Raw genomic sequence first — 18,772 nt, 5'->3', positions numbered from 1 at the left:
ATTAATGCGATTGAGATTTCCACTAATGTGTTTGAGAGATTCATTATATTTTTGCAACTCGACCATATGTTTATGCAAATCACTCAACTTGTCTAAAATTTGGACCCCTTCTTGAGTAAAAGAAATCCCTTTCTTGATCGATGGAATCCACAAGATTCCCTCTAGGATCTCATAAGCAACATTAGCATCAAGTTTGATAAAATTCCCTTTAGCAGCAAAATCCAAAAGTTGTCTATGGTGCAAAGCTAATCCAATATAAAACTTTTGAAGCAAAATCCTTGCATCTCCTTTGAGGTTACTAGTGCGGTAAAATTCCATTAATCTATACCAAGCATCTTTCAAATTTTCTCTGTGTTTTTGTTTGAAGTATAGAACTTCAAAATCTTGTGACAAAGGAGGAATAGTCGAGCTAGTCATGAAGACAAAGTAGGAAAGCAAGGTTACACTCAAAGATAGATCTGACAAGAAAATGGCGAACAAAAAGAGGGCAAATAAGACTGCAAATTTTTGTGAAGTGGGGAAGATGAAAACGAGAGGCAAATGGAAAATAATGTAAATTGCAAGGAGATGAGATTTGTGATTAGGAACCTGGTAGTTGTTGATGATGTATCCCCCGCAACGGCACCGGAAATTCCTTTCGATGCGGCTTGAACTATGTCGGTATTTCCCCAAAGAGGAAGGGATGATGCAGCACAGCAATGGTAGGTATTTCCCTCAGTGATGAAACCAAGGTTATCGAACCAATAGGAGAACCACGCAACACTATGTAAATGGTACCCGCGCACAAATAACAAATACTTGCAACCCGAAGTGTTAAAGGGGTTGTCAATCCCTTTCAGGTAACGGTGCCAGAAATTGTCAAGTTGACGAGATAAAATTGTAGTACATTGATAGATGCAAATAAATAAAATTCAGCGAGGTATTTTTGGGTTTTTGATAATATAGATCTGAAAATAAAAGTGGCAAATAAATGCAAAGGCAAATTGCAAAATAGATTTGAAAATATATGAAAAGAAAATAGACCTAGGGGTCGTAGATTTCACTAGTGGCTTCTCTCGAGAAAAATAGCATACGGTGGGTAAACAAATTACTGTTGGGCAATTCATAAAACTTCAAATAATCATGACGATATTCAGGCAATAATCATTATATAGGCATCACGTCCAAGATTACTAGGCCGACTCCTGTCTGCATCTACTACTATTACTCCACACATCAACCACTATCCAGCATGCATCTAGTGTATTAAGTTCATGAAGAAACGGAGTAATGCCATAAGAATGATGACATGATGTGGACAAAATCTATTCATGTAGAAATAGACCCCATCTTGTTATCCTTAATAGTAACGATACATACGTGTCATTTCGCTTTCTGTGACTGGGATTGAGCACCGCAAGATCGAACCCATCACAAAGCACCTCTTCCCATGGCAAGAAAAATCGATCTAGTCGGCCTAACTGAACCAAAGATTCAAAGAAGAAATGCGAGGCTATAAGTAATCATGCATATAAGAGATAAAAAAGACTCAAATAACTTTCATGGATAAAAGCATAGATCTGATTATAAACTCAAAGTTCATCGGATCCCAACAAACACACCGCAAAAAGAGTTACATCAAATAGATCTCCAAGAGACCATTGTATTGAGAATCAAAAGATAGAGAGGAAGCAATCTAGCTACTAACTACAGGCCCCTAGGTCTACAATGAACTACGCACGCATCATCGAAGAGGCACCCATGAGGATGATGAACCCCTCCGTGATGGTGTTTAGATTGGATATGTCGTTTCTGGAACTTGCGGCGACTGGAATTGTTTTTCGTCGACTCCCCTAGGGTTTCTGGAATATTGGGGTATTTATAGAACAAAGAGGCGGTGAGGGAGGCGGTTGAGGTGGGCACAACCCACCAGGGCGCGCCTGGGCCCCCAGGCGCGCCCAGGTGGGTTGTGCAACCCTCGGAGCCCCCCTCTGGTACTTCTTTGGCCCAACAGGCATATTCTGGTCTAGAAAAAAATCACCAAAAAGTTTCGCTGCGCTTGGACTCCATTTGGTATTGATTTTCTACGAAGTAAAAAACAAGCAAAAACAACAATTGTAACTGGGCACTATGTCAATAGGTTAGTCCCAAAAAATCATATAAAGTTGTTATATAATGATTGTAAAACATCCAAGAATGATAATATAAAAACATGGAACAATAAAAAATTATAGATACGTTGGAGACATATCATGCATTTGTTTGTGTGGCATAATGAGTGGGGCCAAAGAGGTCCATGTGAAGCAATTCGAAAGGTCGAGAGGTAGTCATGATAGTCTTCGAGAAATGCTTGGATCTGGTCATCTTTCGAGACTCACAAGCCCCACAAAGATGATCTCTGAGGAATTTGACACCCTCGATGCTGATGATGTGCTTCTTCTTCACAAGTGTGTGCAAGTTCCTCAGGCCAGCATGACCAAGTCGTCGATGCCATAGCCAGCCTTCTGAAGCTTTTGCAAGTAAACATGTGGCAGGTTGTGGTCCTGTAGAGAAATCAACAATATACAAGTCTCCTCTCCTAAAGCCCTCGAAGGCATTGGATTTTTCAGATTCCATGAGTACTATGCAACGATATTTGCCAAAGACGACAACCATATCAAGATCACAAAGCATTGAGACAGACATGCCGTTGAATCTGAGGGACTCGACAAGCATGACTCTGTCCATGTGCCAATCCTTTGAGATTGCAACCCTACCTAGACCCAATACCTTGATTTTTCCTTTATCAGCGTAGGTGATATGCTTCAGATGCGATGGAGATAGTGTAGAGTCCATCAGTAAGTTCTTGTCACCAGTCATGTGATTTGTGCATCCACTATCGAGGATACTCAGTGGCTTTGATAGATTCATCCTACAAACGAATTAGTGCATATTACGAACTCATATACTTCAGAGTGAAGAATATGACATCAAATTCGTCAGATAGAATTTCATCAAGTAGTACAATAGATACAACAATATAAGGATGTGAGAATGAGTAATTCATTTCTTCATGGTTAGCTTGCATCCTTTCAAGTATTCTCAGGTCTCCAGCAAATTCTTTAGATGTTCAAGTTCGTCTGGAGACCTGACCCTGCATACGAGATTAGTTCTTTTTCTTCACCACCCACATATGGAGGGGTGGAAAAGAGTTCATCATTCGGCGAGCTCCATATGAGAACGGTGGCATTGAAGCCAATGCACTTTGTTTCACAGAGGAGGGGTTAGAGTATGCATATGAGTAAGCAGAGAAATTCTCTGAGGACTTGTGAACATATTGATTTGAAGAATAATGCACATATTCAAGACCCTTAGATTTTTCCCTGCGAAACAGATGCATTAGCATGATGATGATCGTATGTGGAATTTTATCCATATGAGGACTGGTATCCATAGGAGGAATTTGATCTGGGGTTCCTGTTTTTCACAGGTGCTGTCATGAGGACATTCACCTGAAGACTTTCAAGGCACCTTTTGGGAACCCAGATTTTCATTGTTCTGATTTTCACCTGTCCGTTCCTGCAGTTAGTTCCAACATATCTAGCAAATATTTCATTGTTCTGATTTTTGAACAGTTTATAGTTGGAGTCAAATGACTCATCAGATGAACATGAAGATTCACATGTAAAGCCAGATAAGTTAGATGGATCTACAGGAGGTCCTTTTGCAGCAACCCATGTGGTTATGGGATACTGCTCAGGTTTCCAGTAGGTTCCATCGACATTGAGTTTCCTCTCAAATTCAATACCCTCTTTCCTAGGGTTCCTGTTCAAGATCTACTTTTTGAGCACATCATAAAGAGCTTGATGCCCTTTGAGGCTTTTGTACATGCTTGTCACATACAATTCCTTCAATCTTGCATTATCGTTAGTGACACTAGTGGTACCCCAGATGGGGAATGTGTGACCACAGAAGTAGTTGAAGAAGTTGCAGCAATAGAAGCATTTGAACTTTCAGGTGAAGAATTAGCAGATTCATGTTCAATGCATTTCAAACATGGTGGAATAAATTCTTCCTAAGCGGAACTGATCTGTTGAGCAAGCAGAGAATCATTTTCCCTTTGAAAATCATCAAGACTCACCCTTAGTTTCTCAAGAGCTTGTTTTCTTTGAATAAATTCATAAGAAAGCTTCCCATGATCATCTAAGAGAGTTTCATGATGACCTTGAAGGTTATCAAACTTGGACTAAAGTCATTGAAGATCATCAGTCAGAGTTTGAGTTCGATCCATTTCCTCACCCAATAGGTCATCGCTTTTGTCTAGCAAATTTTGAATCCTTTCCAAAGCTTTTTGTTGTTTAGTGGCAATATTAGCAAGCTTGGAATAGCTAGGTTTGAGGTTTTCATCAGAGTCATCTTCACTAGATTCAGAGGAGGGATATTTGAGTACCTTGACACCTTTTGCCATGAAGCAATAGGTGGGAGCGTCGCCATCATTGTCATCGCCAACAATGGTGGATTTGCCATTTTCTTCACAGTTGAAGATGGACTTGCTGACGGAAGCAGTAGCGAGAGCTAGGCTCGCCACACTAGAGTCTAACTGCTCAGATTCCTCCTCTTCCCCATTTTCCTCAGATTCAACTTCAGAGTCCATTTCCTTGCCAATGAATGCCCGAGCCTTTCTGAAACAGTTCGTATTGTGAGATGAAGACTTTGAAGATTTTGACGATGAGGACCTTGAAGATTTCTTCTTTTTTTAAGTCATCTGAAAAATGTCATCCGTATGCTTCTTATTCTTTGATTCCTTTAGCCACTGAGGACAATTAGCCATGTAGTGACCAGGCTTCTTGCATTTGCGGCAAGTCCTCTTCTTGTAGTCACGGGATGAAGAATCTGATCTCAAATCATCACCTCTAGAAGATTTTCGAAAATGACCATGCCTTGAGAACTTTTGGAATTTCCTCACGAGCATTGCTAGCTCCTGACTTAGCTCCTCTGGATCACCAAGGCTACTGTCAGAGTCTTCCCCTTCAGATGACGAAATTGCCTTGGCATTCAGTGCATGCGATCTTCCATAACTTGGCTCGTATAGGTCTCTCTTCTCAGCTTGTTGGAACCCATGAATATTTAGCCTCTCGAGGATATCAGCAGGATCTAGTGACTTGTAGTCTCCATGTTCTTGAATCATCAGTGCTAGTGTATCAAATGGGGAATCAAGAGATCTCATCAATTTCTTCACTACCTCATGATCGGTGATGTTAGTGGCACCAAGTGCTTGAAGCTCATTGGAGATAGTGAGGCAATCGAAGGTTTGTTGAACATTTTCGATGTCGAGTCTTTTGAAGTGATTGAAGAGATTGCGAAGAACGTCAACTCGAGAATCAGGTTGTGTTGATATTCCTTCATTGACCTTAAACAACCTATCCGAGATAAGCTTTGCACACTCAAAAGCACTTACTCTGCCACACTGTCCTTTGCTCAGATGGACACATATGGTATTTTTCGCTTGAGAGTCGATTTTCTTGAATCTCTTCACATCAGCAACATTCACGGATGGAGTGATGGAGGTAATGCCATTTTCCATAATGTACGAGAGATCGTTGTCAATTGCCTCAAGATGCATGCGCATCTTGTCCTTCCAGTAGGGGTAGTCCGTCCCATCGAAGGTAGGACACCCAGCCAAGACATTGATCATGCTTGCAGACAACATAACTAAAACTCCAGGTGGTTAAACCAAAATCACACAGAACAAGGGAGTACCTTGATCTGATACCAATTAAAAGTGCATTATTTCGACTAGAGGGGGGGGTTGAATAGGCGATTTTTACAAATTCTTCACTAAGGAAATACTACTTGAGGAATTTGTTAAGTTACGAATTACAAGCAGCGGATAAAGTACTCAGGTGCCTGCGTAACAAAGCAGTAGCATAGTCATCATGATGAAATGAAACATATACAGAACATAGGTGGCATGTAAACAGGATAAGCAAGCAGAAGAGAAGATGACTGAAGAAATAAGATTGAGGAAATTGAGAAAGTCTTCAGTCAAAGTCTTCAAACAGTAACGATCGATTTCATCAACACATAAGCAAGAAAATGAAAGGGTTGAGGAAATAGAACCAGTAGCTCGGCGAAGATAGTGATTTGGGGGACCAGTTCCAAGTACTGTGACAGTTGTACGTCTGGTTGGAGCGGCTTGGTATTTAAACCAAAGGGCACACAGTCCCAGGACACATAGTCATTACCGTATTCTCCTTGAGCTAAGGTCACATATACCTTGCCCAATCACTCATGGTAAGTCTTCAAGGTGACTTCCAAACCTTCACAGACTAGGTCACTCGGTGATCCACAATTCCTTTTGGATGCTCTAGACCTTGACGCCAAACTGTCTGGAAGATGCACAGTCTTGAAAGGTAACAAGCATCGGTTCCACACAGGAACAATCTCTTTAGTGATGCTCAATCACTTTGGGTTTTAGGTGTTGGGGTTTTGGGTTTTTCCTCACTGATAAGTCCTCAGAGATGGGATGCTCTAAATGACAAGTGTCAGTTTCACTCGGAGCAGCCAACCAGCTAGTGGTTGAAGGGGCGGCTATTTATAGCCGAGGAGCAGCCCGGCATGATAAGACATAAATGCCACTTAATGATATGACCGTTATATGGATAAGATATTTGGAACAGCTGGCACGAAGCACATCAACGGTTGAAAATTTGAGCTCTCAAATTCCTCGGGGCTATCATGTTCCTCACTATAGACAATTTGCACTGGCGAATTCCTAACTCCTCATTCAGAACAAATTCCTCAGAGACCAGAAGATCTTTGTCTCTGTCACTGAAGAAGTTGACTGAACTGTATAAGATTTCCAAAGGCTTCACTCGAAGGATTGGGTATGTGTAGGCTTTGAGATGAGCATCACTTGGAAATTTTTCCTTAGTATTACCTCGACCCTCTTTAACAGTACGGTGTTTCCTGTGACTCAAGAAAGGAAAATGAAACTACGAAAACAAAAGGCTTCACGCTTCATAGTCCTTGCATCAATATCAATATCTTCAAGGTCACACCAATTTCCACATTTTCAAAGTCTTCATGAAAACCAAAGTCTTCGGATGAAGACATTCATTTTTAGGGGTCGACTTTCTTCGGATTAATCAAACTTCTCAGAGACTTATTAGATATGTGTACACTCACAAACACATTAGTCCCTTAACCTATAAGTCTTCAATACACCAAAATCACTAAGGGGCACTAGATGTACTTACAAAGATAGTGAGACCAAATGCAAGCCAAGTAAGAAATAAGCAAAGCTCCCCAATTGGATATGAACTTTAGATGAAGCAATGGGGAAAGCCTTGGCTGTAACAATAAGTCACTATCAGTCTGTATAAATGGCGCAATGGGCTGACCGATATGTTCAATAACAATTTTATTATTAACAAGTAAATTATCATTCTTCATTGGTCTTTCAAAATTACTTATGATGATTTTTCTAATAGATGCATCAACAATAAAGTTGTGGCGAAATCTAAAAACAGATAAATTACTTGCAAGACATACCTCTTCAAATATGCTGGGAGAGCAAGATGGTGGTGTGACTTCAAGAACATCTTCCTCCATCTTTGGATGGCTCCCCAACGCCTTGTCATTATCTTTTTCTTGATTCCGTGCATCATTACTTTGAATATCCTTGTCAGTCAAACTTCGTTCGGCTACTTGCTCTTGTCCCTGAGGCTTGTTAATTTCTACGACACGAAACTCATAGGGCAGGAAGTAGGTTCCATTAACTTCAGAAAAATCAAGCACCACTGTTTTCCTATGCTTGCCATGCCCTTTCTCAATGATGCTTTCCTCTTTGGATTTGATGGATTCAAAATATATACTACTTGATTTGGCTTTTTCAACCGAAGCACTTTTAGATTCCGAATCATCATTCTATTTGTCGGTTATATCAATTGGCAATGCTTCTTTTCTTTGAGCCAATTCCCTATCAATTCTCTCTTGGCGAAGTACTTGCACCCAATCGCGCAAAGCTTTAACTCCCCTCTCAATTTCAGCTCGCTCTAGATCAGTTTGCCCACCAATGCTTGTACGATATTTCGACAATGAACTGTTAGTGTTGCCAAAACTTTGCAACTGCGTAGGGGTGTATAATATATTGCGGTAAAAGGTGGGGTGTATGCACTGTTGTATAACCATATGCTCTCTCAACAATTCTATCAATTGATGAAGTTTCATCTTCTTGTAAAACTCTAGCCTTTATTGCAGCATAATCAAGAAACAACTCATTTTCATATTGTTCAAGGAAAAGAGCACTAATCCTCTTATTTTGTGCCAAGCTCTTTTTTAACGCAGCCACAACCGCTTTTGGAAGGGATTGCTCCACAATAGTTTCAGGTTCTTTCGGCAAAGATTCGTGAGTGTTGCTGATATTCTCGGATTGCGTAGAGTATGCATTATATGCTACAGTATTTGATGACAACACATGTGTTCCTGTAAAATTTTCACTTATTCGGCTATGAAGATGAAGATGCGGGGTCGAATTATGAACATCTACAGTTGCATACGGTGCTAAAAAATTACTAACATGAGGTGTAGCATATGATGGTTGAGAGTAACTGACCGAATAGCTAGTAGTAGCATGGCCAATTCTCCCATCCATCGGCATGGTTGGATTCACATATTGCCAACTAGTTGCCGTTGAATAAATGGGTGAAACACTTTCTTGTATGGTGTTGGAAATTTTAACATGAGGTGTTTCAAATTGATTAACCAAACTCATCATGTTGTTCATCGACATATGAATTTGTGGGGTTGCTGATGCATGAGGGTTGGGATACATATGTGTCATGTTGCTAAAACTGTAACTAGAAGCATGGAGATTATTCTGAATCGGCTGTTGCACATAATTAGACGCATGATTGATAAAACTAGGGCTAGTCGATGCATTATGCTCATTAAACGATCTATCAACAATATATGCATTATTTGCATCTATAGAAGTTAATTGGGTATACATATTACCTTCGTAGATTGCAAACCCTAGATGACGATTTCTTCGTAGCAAGAACAGGCCGGAGACCGTGCAAAGCTTCGTCCCCTGTGGAGTTGCCAAAAAGTGTGCTCACACACGAACACATCACCTTTTACCCTCAACACCGGGGGTGATGCACCGCAGCTCGCGTCGAAGGAGACCTGTCCGGAAGCGCGATACGCAAGCAATCCGACGAGCACTTTTGTAGACCCGAAACAACACACTCCCGGGAGGGACCCCGTCAGGGCACGCGGCTGCTATAGGCTGCCCTAGGTCGACCTGATCGCCCCTAGGACCTCGAGGTTCGCCGCCCTGCAATGAAGATGAAATAAGGAAGAACGAGGAAGAAGAAGAACCAGTGAGAAGATAAAAATAAAGGTAAAAGATGATAGATGATAGATATATTTATGAGGCGGCTGGACTTACCTTACAAGAAAAGGACTCCAAATCCCGTTCAAATCTTTCCAAAATTAACCGAACTTGGATTTAGATAAGTCTGAGACATCAGTTCGGTTTTTGGATCTCACAGACCACAAACCACCTTAGATGAAGATGCGCCCAAAAGTAAATTTACTCATTTCGATGAGACGGACAACTCTCACGTTGAACGTTTTTTGATTCGAAGCCATCTTGAGGGCCGAATCTCTCACGCAAAACAGCCGACTGGTGCGCCACCCATCAGACAGGTGTGTGATGGGGTGCGCCATATTTTGCCTCCTGGCAGGGCTGCATTCCGTGGCTCTAATTTTTACATGTGAACTTGGATTGGGATGCTTTTTATATTAAAATCGATCATTTCGACGAGACGAAGACAATCCGTGTAGAAACGTTTCTCATATGAGGCCGTATTGGAGGCTTAATTGGCCGAATAATACTCTGAACACAAAATCTTAATACTTTGAGCATAGTTTTGGCCCTCGAGATGAGATCAGATGACGATGGCCCAAACTTCAAAGATTTTCACGTTGACAATACAAATTTTTTTCATATAGATCATTTTTTCATTTGAAGCCATCTTAATTAAATTGTTGACTTTACCAAAATCTGGTGTCAACAATGAGAAGGGAATCAAAATAACCAGACTTTGTGGTAGGCCTAATCAAACTTCAGATCATACACAGATACTGGTGGGAAGTACAAGACCATGATACAGGTGGATATTAGGCCGAACACAAACTTAACTTCAGATTTACTGTTGTATTTCTTTGTAAGGTCTTGTTTAATAATTAATAAAGTGGTTACATGCATCGCCTAGATGCAGAGGCCGGGGATCTTCCTCCTTTTTAATTTTTTTTACAGCAGAGTTATTTTCAACCTAACTAATCAAACTTCAGGCCATAGACTAATTAGACTTCCGTACCACAAACTTACTTTACTTGAGTTTTCAGAGACAAATAATGCTTGACAGTAAAGAGCAAAATTTCAGATTTAACAATAAAGTTCAAAATTTCAGACTTGGGTACGAGGAGGACATGCAAACTCGCATAGCACTTGGGCACGAGGAGCACCTGGAGGAGGAGGAGGAGGAGCCTGAGATGTTGAGGTGCAGCCGCCGCCATCGTGGTCGACTTCCGCAGCAGTCGTTGTCGTCAGGGTCGACTTCCGCAGCAGCCGCCGTCATCGTCTTCCCCATGCCGTCGACTTCCGCTGCAGCCGCTCGGGGCCTGGAGGAGGAGCCGGTGGACGAGGAGCGCCCGCCCCATGCCGCCGCCATGCCTCCAGATTGAAGGCCAACTCGTCATCATGCCTCCACATCGAGCGTTGCCTCGTCGAAGAAGGGATTTTTAGGACCGGCGCAGCGTCATGGAGAAGATAGAGGAGGAGCTGAGTGGGAAGTGGATCGCCGCGGCGTCGTGGAGCTAAGCGGTGCAGCGGCGCGGCTGAGGGGAGCGGCGCGGCGTCGAGAAGCTGCGGGGAGGAGAGCGATGAGGCAACAGGACAGACGGACTACGGGTTGTGTCGGATAAACCTGGAGGTTTTTTCTTTGTAAAAATGCCATGGGGATAAGTTTTTCGGAACGGAGGGGGTACGTGTTGAAAAATCTTACAGGAGCCAGGTTAACTCTTTTTTTTTTTCAACAACGTGATGCTTGTACTTGTCTGCCAGAAGCAAATGCGGATACTCTTTTATATTCATGCTTCAGTTCAAATTCGGAGCTACAACTATTTTGTCATTATTTCCCATCATTTCAGCCCCGTCCGTATGACATGAATTCTTAGGTTTTCGTTTTTTCTTGTGTGGCTCTCCAATGGTGTTACATGTATTATAAGTACAAATACACTCTTCCGTGAGTGTTTCATCTCTACTTCATATTGCATTTCATTTTCATCAGTTTTAGTTGTTTACGTGGCACCAAATTATGCATTCCTTTTTAGCAAGAGTACTGCAGCAACGCACGGGATATCATTTAGTCAATTTAGTGCACTCACACGGCACATCCCTGATTGTGAATACAACTGTTACGGTGATTGGCGATTTTAGGAGTCGTCCATCCACCTTGATCTGACGGTGTAAAAATAGGAGTTACGAGAAGTTATAAAATTAAAATTACAAGAAATTATATTTAATGGTGGAACCGTTACAAATTTTAGGTGGAACCAATTAATTTGTGAAAGGGTAAATCTGTCATCAAGGCAGTAGGCATCAGCTGTCCCGTGGGATAGAAAGCAAGATTGACGGGATTTGATGTTTAAGGCCGCGCGAGATTAGCTCCTTCCGTTCGCTAATTGAGTGCGTACAATGGGATAATACAACGAGGGCATGGTAGGCAGTTTGCATGCAGTTACACCCCCACAAATTACGCCAGGTTTAACAGTTTTTTGTGCTTCCTCCATATTCTTTGGTTTCTATTCCAAATCTAGAAAAGCATGCACCGGTTGCATGCATGGTACTGCATCATTTCCTCTCATCTAATTAACCGTGTCTCCCAAGCATTTTATATGGACCAACGAAGCACCTGTATTGTGAGGGTTATAAGAGCGTCTAGAGCCGGGCGTCCTAAATCGGCCTCAAATGCCCGGGCTACCTGCCCGGTCATTGACCGGTCACGATTTTCTTTACTCAGACGGACGCCTCAAACACCCGGGCTGACCGGCACCCCTCATATCCAGCCTAAATATGGGGTGGCCTCGGCATGGCCGGACGCATCCGCCTGACAAGCCAGGCCCACCACCGACCCGATGGCTGTCTCACAAAAACCCTATCCGGATCATCGCTCCGAAACCCTAGCTCACTCACTCTCCTCTCTCACTCCGTCCTCTCCTCTCCCCGCACTGTTTCTGATCGAATCTGGCGCAATGTCAGCTCCGACAGCCGCTCTGACTCCTACCTGGATTCGGATTATGAGCTTGCCCTTCACATAGCCTTGGAGCTGTCCAAGGTGGAGACAGAGGGCAACTCCGGATCTGCAGCCTCGCCGCAGACGCAGCTTCCCCGCCGACATAGCTCGGACGCCGGTGTTGGCCCCTTCCGGCCCGTGCGCAGCTCTGACGGACGGCCAGCGCAGTCCGCGCCTCCCCTACGCCATCCCCTGCCCCCGGCGGCTGCTCCTCCTCCATGCCGGAATCAGAGGCGCGTGTCGCCCGCCGCGAGCGGCAGCGGCAAAGGGCGAGGAGGGAGGCGGAGCCCGACAAGGACACGCGGCTCCTCGAATGGGTCTACCGTTGGTCGCTTAAGACCACGGACACGGACACGCGGCGGAGGCGGCTCGGCTCGCGAAGCTCAAGTGGCAGCAGGACAGGGAGGTCCGACGTCTAAAAGAGCTCGTCATCCTCTCCGACACCTCTGATGCCGACGACGACCATGACTCCTCGTCGGGTGACTCGGACGATCCACCACCAGCCGCCGACGCCTACAACTGCGCTGGCGACCGGAAGGGCAAAGGGCCGGCGAGGAAGTGGTGAATCTTCGCCGTCTCCGTCTTAAATTTCAAACTTTTAGTAATCTAGTTTAAATTTTTTTTGTTATTTATGTGAATTATGTGAACTGTGGCGATCTTTTGGACATCCTTCTGTGATCTTTTGGTGATCGAAATGTGCATTCCTATGTCCGATTCTATGCTTGTGTGATGATCTAGGTTCTTTTTATCTACATTGCATGCTAGTATAGATATGAGGGACCGGATATGAGATACACGGATGTGGACGACCGGATTTGAGAAGTGCCCCGTCAGTGCCCGCGGACGCGTCTGCGGGCACTTGAGGGCCCGGATTTGCAGGTCGCGGCTGTAGATGCTCTAACACTATGGGTCATGCGGACACATCACTACCCCCATGAGCCCTCTAATTTTACTAGACCACCAGAATGGGTAGTCCGAACCTAAAACTATGTTCACAGGGCAGTGCGGTGAGCGGTCCCACTATTAGTAGTACAAGTACTCCTGGCACGCAACTTCTGCTACGGGTCGTCGGGTCGTCTCGACCCTGACTACCGATGCTTGTGGGTCCTTTGGACTACTCTCACCGGTACTCATGACAAAAATTGACTATCACCTACTTCAAACCCAAAACTACATTCGGACATGTTGTGGCCACTAAGATCAGTCAGTTATATTGAGTTAAACTCAGAAGTGTGCAGATAGTCTTGGCAGTGAATAACCGCTATGTCTTGTCTAGACCCGATTAGCAGTTTGGGTGTGTGACACATGTACTAGTAGTATGATTCATCTGATGATCATTGTGGGTTCGGACAACTAAGATCGGTCATAGTCAGCCCCGACGAGTATGATCACGCGGACACATCACTACCACCATGAGTCCTCTAATTCTACTAGTACCACCAACTATGGGTAGTCCAAACCCAGAACTACATTCACATAGCGGCCAGGTGGGCGGTCCCACTACTAGCAGTACAAGTACTACTAGCACACAACTTCCGTTACGGGCCGTCTCGACCTGGACTACCGGTACTTGTGGGTTATCTGGACGGTGGTAGTGTGTGAGGAGTTCTCGCCACATTATGCTACCATTTGATGTTAAAGCAAAATACATTGACGGTGGTAGTGTTTGAGGAGTTCACTGCCACATTCACAACATGATGTAGTTGAGCCTTGATGGTTGGAAAGAAATAAAAAAAATTGACTCGCAGGTGAAAGATGCAACACAAATAATCCAACAATCTCACATGCGGAATCAGTGACCATATCAGACTAATTTGCAATATTTGTCACGTTCCATCCTTCTCTTGAACTGCTCCACCTTGTAAATACTGGTTTTATCTTTAAACTTCCACATAAAAACAGTGTTACCAACACAAACATGTCATTTAAATATGTCGATCTGCTCATTATGAAGCATCAATTCATTTCCTGCTCATCATGAAGCAGCAAATCATTTCCGTGCTAGACCACCCATCGCGTGCGTGCACTCACAGCTGACAAAAACATTAACAAAAATTGGTAATATAAGCTTCCTTTTCTAGATCTCCAGATCCCATCAACACATACTTTTCTTGCCAAGAAAACTGCACAGATGTGAAGGCTGATGAAAAACGAGACAGGTAGCCATTTTGTCAGCTAAGTTGATTCAGACAACGTTCGTGACAAAGGGAGAGGATGAACAATGATGGCACTATACACCCTTTTTCATCCATGGAGATGATATATGAGAACAATGCGGGTATTCATGGCCCCAATTTTTTCCTAGCTTTTAAACTGCACACAGAGAAGTAAAATTGTGCAAAGGACTACTGCTACTACTGATCATTGTTGTCGGAAAACACGGGAGAGAGATTAAAATTCAGAGAACACCGTCGTCACCTGCAAAGGGCATAGGATAGTTAGGATCGATCGGCCATGTCTTCCTGCATATAACATACAAATAAACAATTGGTGTCGATCATGTGGTGGATGAAAAATGAACTCTCTTGTGTTGAATTTCAATCGTGTTGACAGTAAAGTGTAACATCAAAGCAAGTGGTTTCCCAAAATAGGCCTTGGTCAAACAACTAAAATCATGTAGAGAAGGCAATGAATCACATAATAGTGAACTCATGAAAAAACTAAGAAAATTATTGAGAAAAGCTCAACCCAATACCCATTTTTGTTCTAACAAGAAAAAATATGCCACTAAGAAAAGGTAAATGTTTGGGCCCGGTGCGCCGGCCGAAGCGCTCGGCCGGTCGCTTCCCTTTTTCACGCGCAGGACACGCTGACAGACGCGCGTTTAGTTGACCCAAACGTTTTTCACTTTTTTTTTCTTTTTTCTTTGCTTCTTCTTCCTTCCGCCAGCCGTCTGGCCCCATCTCATCTTCCTCATTGTAGCGTGTGGAGCAGCTCGCCATCGGCCATGGATATAGATTGCAGCCCCGCTCGCCTTCCCACCTCCTTTTTTTCCTTCTCCCTCTCTTCCCTTTTCCTCCTCCTCTCTTCCCCTTTTGTTGCAACCGGCGACAGGCAAAACGCCGGGAGGACCGAGGTGCCCGTGCTACAACCATGGCCACGGGGAGGAGCTGCAACCGCGGTACCGGGAGAGTTGCAAACGTCGTTTTCCCATGCTACAACCATGGACACAAAAAGCTACATCCGATAGATAAAAAAGTTTCAACCAGACAACAAAATAGAGGAAATGTTACAACCGTTTGACCAAAAGCTTCAACCTGCAGATGAAAAAGCTTCAACCAGAGATTGAGAAATCTTCCTCGACGACGGCCATGGCGTCTCTCTGTGATTTTGCTGCGACCGAACGATAGAGGAAGATTTCACCCAGGCGCTGCTCAAAACGAAAAAAGTTTCAATGGTTTACAGAAAAGCTTCCATCGTAGAGGGGAAAAGCTTCAACCATTTGTGAGAAAAGCTACAACCGTGTCAATTTTTTGCTACTACCGTCTGTGTGTTTTGCTACATCCATTCATGCGGCCATGGCGCTTTTTTACGACCGAGGCGTGACCGACGACGATGAAGACGACATTTTTGTTGCAACAACCTCGTTTTTTGCTACCAGTGGCGATGTGTTTTGCTACATCCATTCACGAGGCCATGGTGCTTCAAGCGTGGCGGCTAGTTCCGGCAGCGTTCACGGATTAGCTACAACTGCGGCGAGTGTTGCATGTGTCGATGGCCTGTAGCGACGGAGTTGTGACGAACTTCATCGCCAAGTTGCGGCTGACGGCGGAGGTGGCTAGCTGCCATCCGCGGGGGGTGGGGGATGGGTGCTGCGAGGTCAACGGCTGGCGGAAGGCGGCCCGCGGTGCTGTGCGGCAAGGGCCGGGGGTGTGGCGAGGTGCAGCCTGCGGCGAGGGGCGGGGGCACGGCGAGGTGCAGCCTGCTGCGGTGCGCTGCCGCGGGGCGAGGAGCGGGTGCTGTGCGATGCAGGAGGATTTTTTTCAGAGGGATCTCGATCTGGATCGCGCAGATCTGACGACCCCGGCTCGCGCATCGGACGGCTGGTGCTGGACCGGCCCAACAGTTGGGCCGGCGCACCGGCGCAGATCAGCGCCCCTAAGAAAATCAATAACAGTCTAGTTATTGCAGGTGTCTTGCTATGTACTCCCTCTGTTTTTTTTGGGGATACTCCCTCTGTTCAGTAATGTAAGACGTTCTAGAATAAACAGAGGGAGTAGCATGCAATCGGACATTGATGTTTCATCGAAACAAGTCACATTCTGAAGCTGAATGTTTCATAAATCATCTGAAATTTCCACCTAAGGTTTCAGACAGCAGACAAGACTCTTTGCACCTAAATTTCCAAAGGGGGAAGCGTGAGAAATTAAGGCATGCATGTGCAAAATATGTTGAACTGGTTGGTGTAATCATCCACCTTTTTGTCTTAACTAGTTAGTAACTGACGTGGTGGTCATGATTCAGATAGCATGTTACATGCATGAGTTTTCTAAAAAAGAATTGAAGAATTGTTTCAGCCAACCATGAAGTTAGCTGTACTGCTACATCCCACCCACAACTCAAAACTTGCTGTTCATTTTCTCTGCTGTTGGCATCACTGAACGACCTAGCACTGAGTTTCCTAGATGAATTCATAGTTAGGTAGATTGTTTTGTTTCAGACCAAGAAATAGCCAGAAGTTATAATCTACGTACTGTCTAAACACATTTGTTTGCATTGCCATTGATTGCATGCCAAACTAGTACTGACAGAGATCCAGATTATTTCATCTACGGAATTCAGAATACCGCCCGCACGAGGTGCAGGGAAGGAGGGAAGAAAGAGATGGGGGCAGAGGGCGAAGTACCTTGCTCCGTTGAGCGGCCACTACGACCAAGTGCAGCCGGGGGATCTCCTCCAGCACCTCGCGCCAGCGCCATCGCCTCCAGCACCTCGCGCCAGCGCTGTCGCCTCAGGACCTCATGGCGGCGTCCGCAGGGCCGTGGGGGAGAGGCCACTACGACCAAGCCCAGAGGGTTCGCCTCCAGGAACTCGCGGCGGCGGCGGCGGCGGCGCCGTCTCCCAGGTCCTCGCGGCAGCGCCTCCCTCTCGCGAGATGGGTTGGACGAGATGCGAGGGATTGACGGAGCGAATCGACAAAGTAAAAAAAAAGGGACCATAATGCCCTTGTTGATTGAACATAATATTTTTAATTAACATGTTAAAATCAACGGTGGAAAATAATCATAAGGGGAGTTACATGAAATTACATATTGTAACTCGTCAATCACCGTAAAAGAGCTCGATTGTGAATACCCCAGTTTCGGATCACATCCATCTATTAACTCAAATCTCGTGTTGATTCTCCAGTTGATTCTAGACATTAGGTTAGCTTGTGGTTGCTCTTCTTTATATCCGGAAAATAAAAAAAAACTCGTGGTTGCTCTTGCTCCAACTTCCAATTTTTATTTATTTAAAAAAATAGTACAGTACAGTAGTTTAATCCCATGCGTATGTATCATGCCATGCATGGTTGTTTATCCTTAGTTCATCTGGGTCGTGGTTGCCCTTGCTCCAACTCCCAAATTACAAAAACATAGTGCAGTATTATTTTAATCCCATGGGATGCATCATGCATGGATCTATGATGGTGTTTGTTTCTCTAGTCCTAGGACTTTTTTTAGTCCCTGGGACTTTTTGAAAAAGACTCTTAAGGGTGTGCTTTTAAGGACTTTTAGCAAAAAGTCCCAAAAAAGTCTCATCCTATTTGGTTTGCTAGGGACTTTTTCTAGTCTCTACATCAAAAAGTCCCTGGAAACAAACACCCCCTATATCCTTTAGTTAATCTACACACCCCGCTGTCTCCTGGTCCTGCATGATGGATCGAGCTGATTATTGGTGGTTAAATGAATGAGCAATTTGATAAAATGACACACTTTTCCTCGTACTTTGACTCAATAGCACACCTTTCTTTTTATTGGATTAAATGACACACCTTTGATTCATGGATAGATAAAATGGCACAAACTAACTTTTTAGCTCAATTTTTAGGTGTGAGCCCGCACGTAATATTTTGTAGGACGATTTTGCCCTTCAGTCGGTTTGACCTGTTTACTGGTTTGATTGAACCTGGTCGCCTTCGATCTGTTTGGATCGAAACAGAGACAGACCATGCAGCGCCGCCGCCTCGCTCTCCTCGCCGTGCCCGGGCGCACTGCCCGTCCCACTGCCGACGCATGAAAGTGTGCCTCCTCCCCAGCGCTTCGCGTGTCTGCCCCGTCTCGCCGCGCTCCGGCCGCTCGCTCGCCGACAGAAGAGAAAAGGCGACCCCCTTTCTCAAACCATCAGTTAGCCCAGGAACTGAGACGGGGCAGTTAACGTATTGACAGCCAGCCAATCTGATTTTTGATTCATCCGTATGAACAAGCATCTGTAGTCCATATGTCTTGTTGACAGAAGCTAGAGCTAAA

The 18,772-nt window shown here is 44.4% G+C and overlaps 1 long non-coding RNA gene across 1 annotated transcript; it reads right to left on the bottom strand.

The window, feature by feature from the left end:
* Positions 1 to 14,535: 14,535 nt before the first annotated feature.
* Positions 14,536 to 17,469, bottom strand: LOC123133464 (uncharacterized). Its single transcript, XR_006465266.1, has 2 exons — positions 17,170 to 17,469; positions 14,536 to 14,741 (listed from the first exon to the last, which is right to left on the bottom strand). It is a non-coding gene; the product is annotated as an uncharacterized lncRNA (long non-coding RNA).
* Positions 17,470 to 18,772: the final 1,303 nt, after the last annotated feature.

The sequence above is a fragment of the Triticum aestivum genome, chromosome 6B, assembly GCF_018294505.1.
Source record: "Triticum aestivum cultivar Chinese Spring chromosome 6B, IWGSC CS RefSeq v2.1, whole genome shotgun sequence".
NCBI lineage: Eukaryota > Viridiplantae > Streptophyta > Magnoliopsida > Poales > Poaceae > Triticum > Triticum aestivum.
This window is presented reverse-complemented; position numbering and strand designations above follow the sequence as displayed.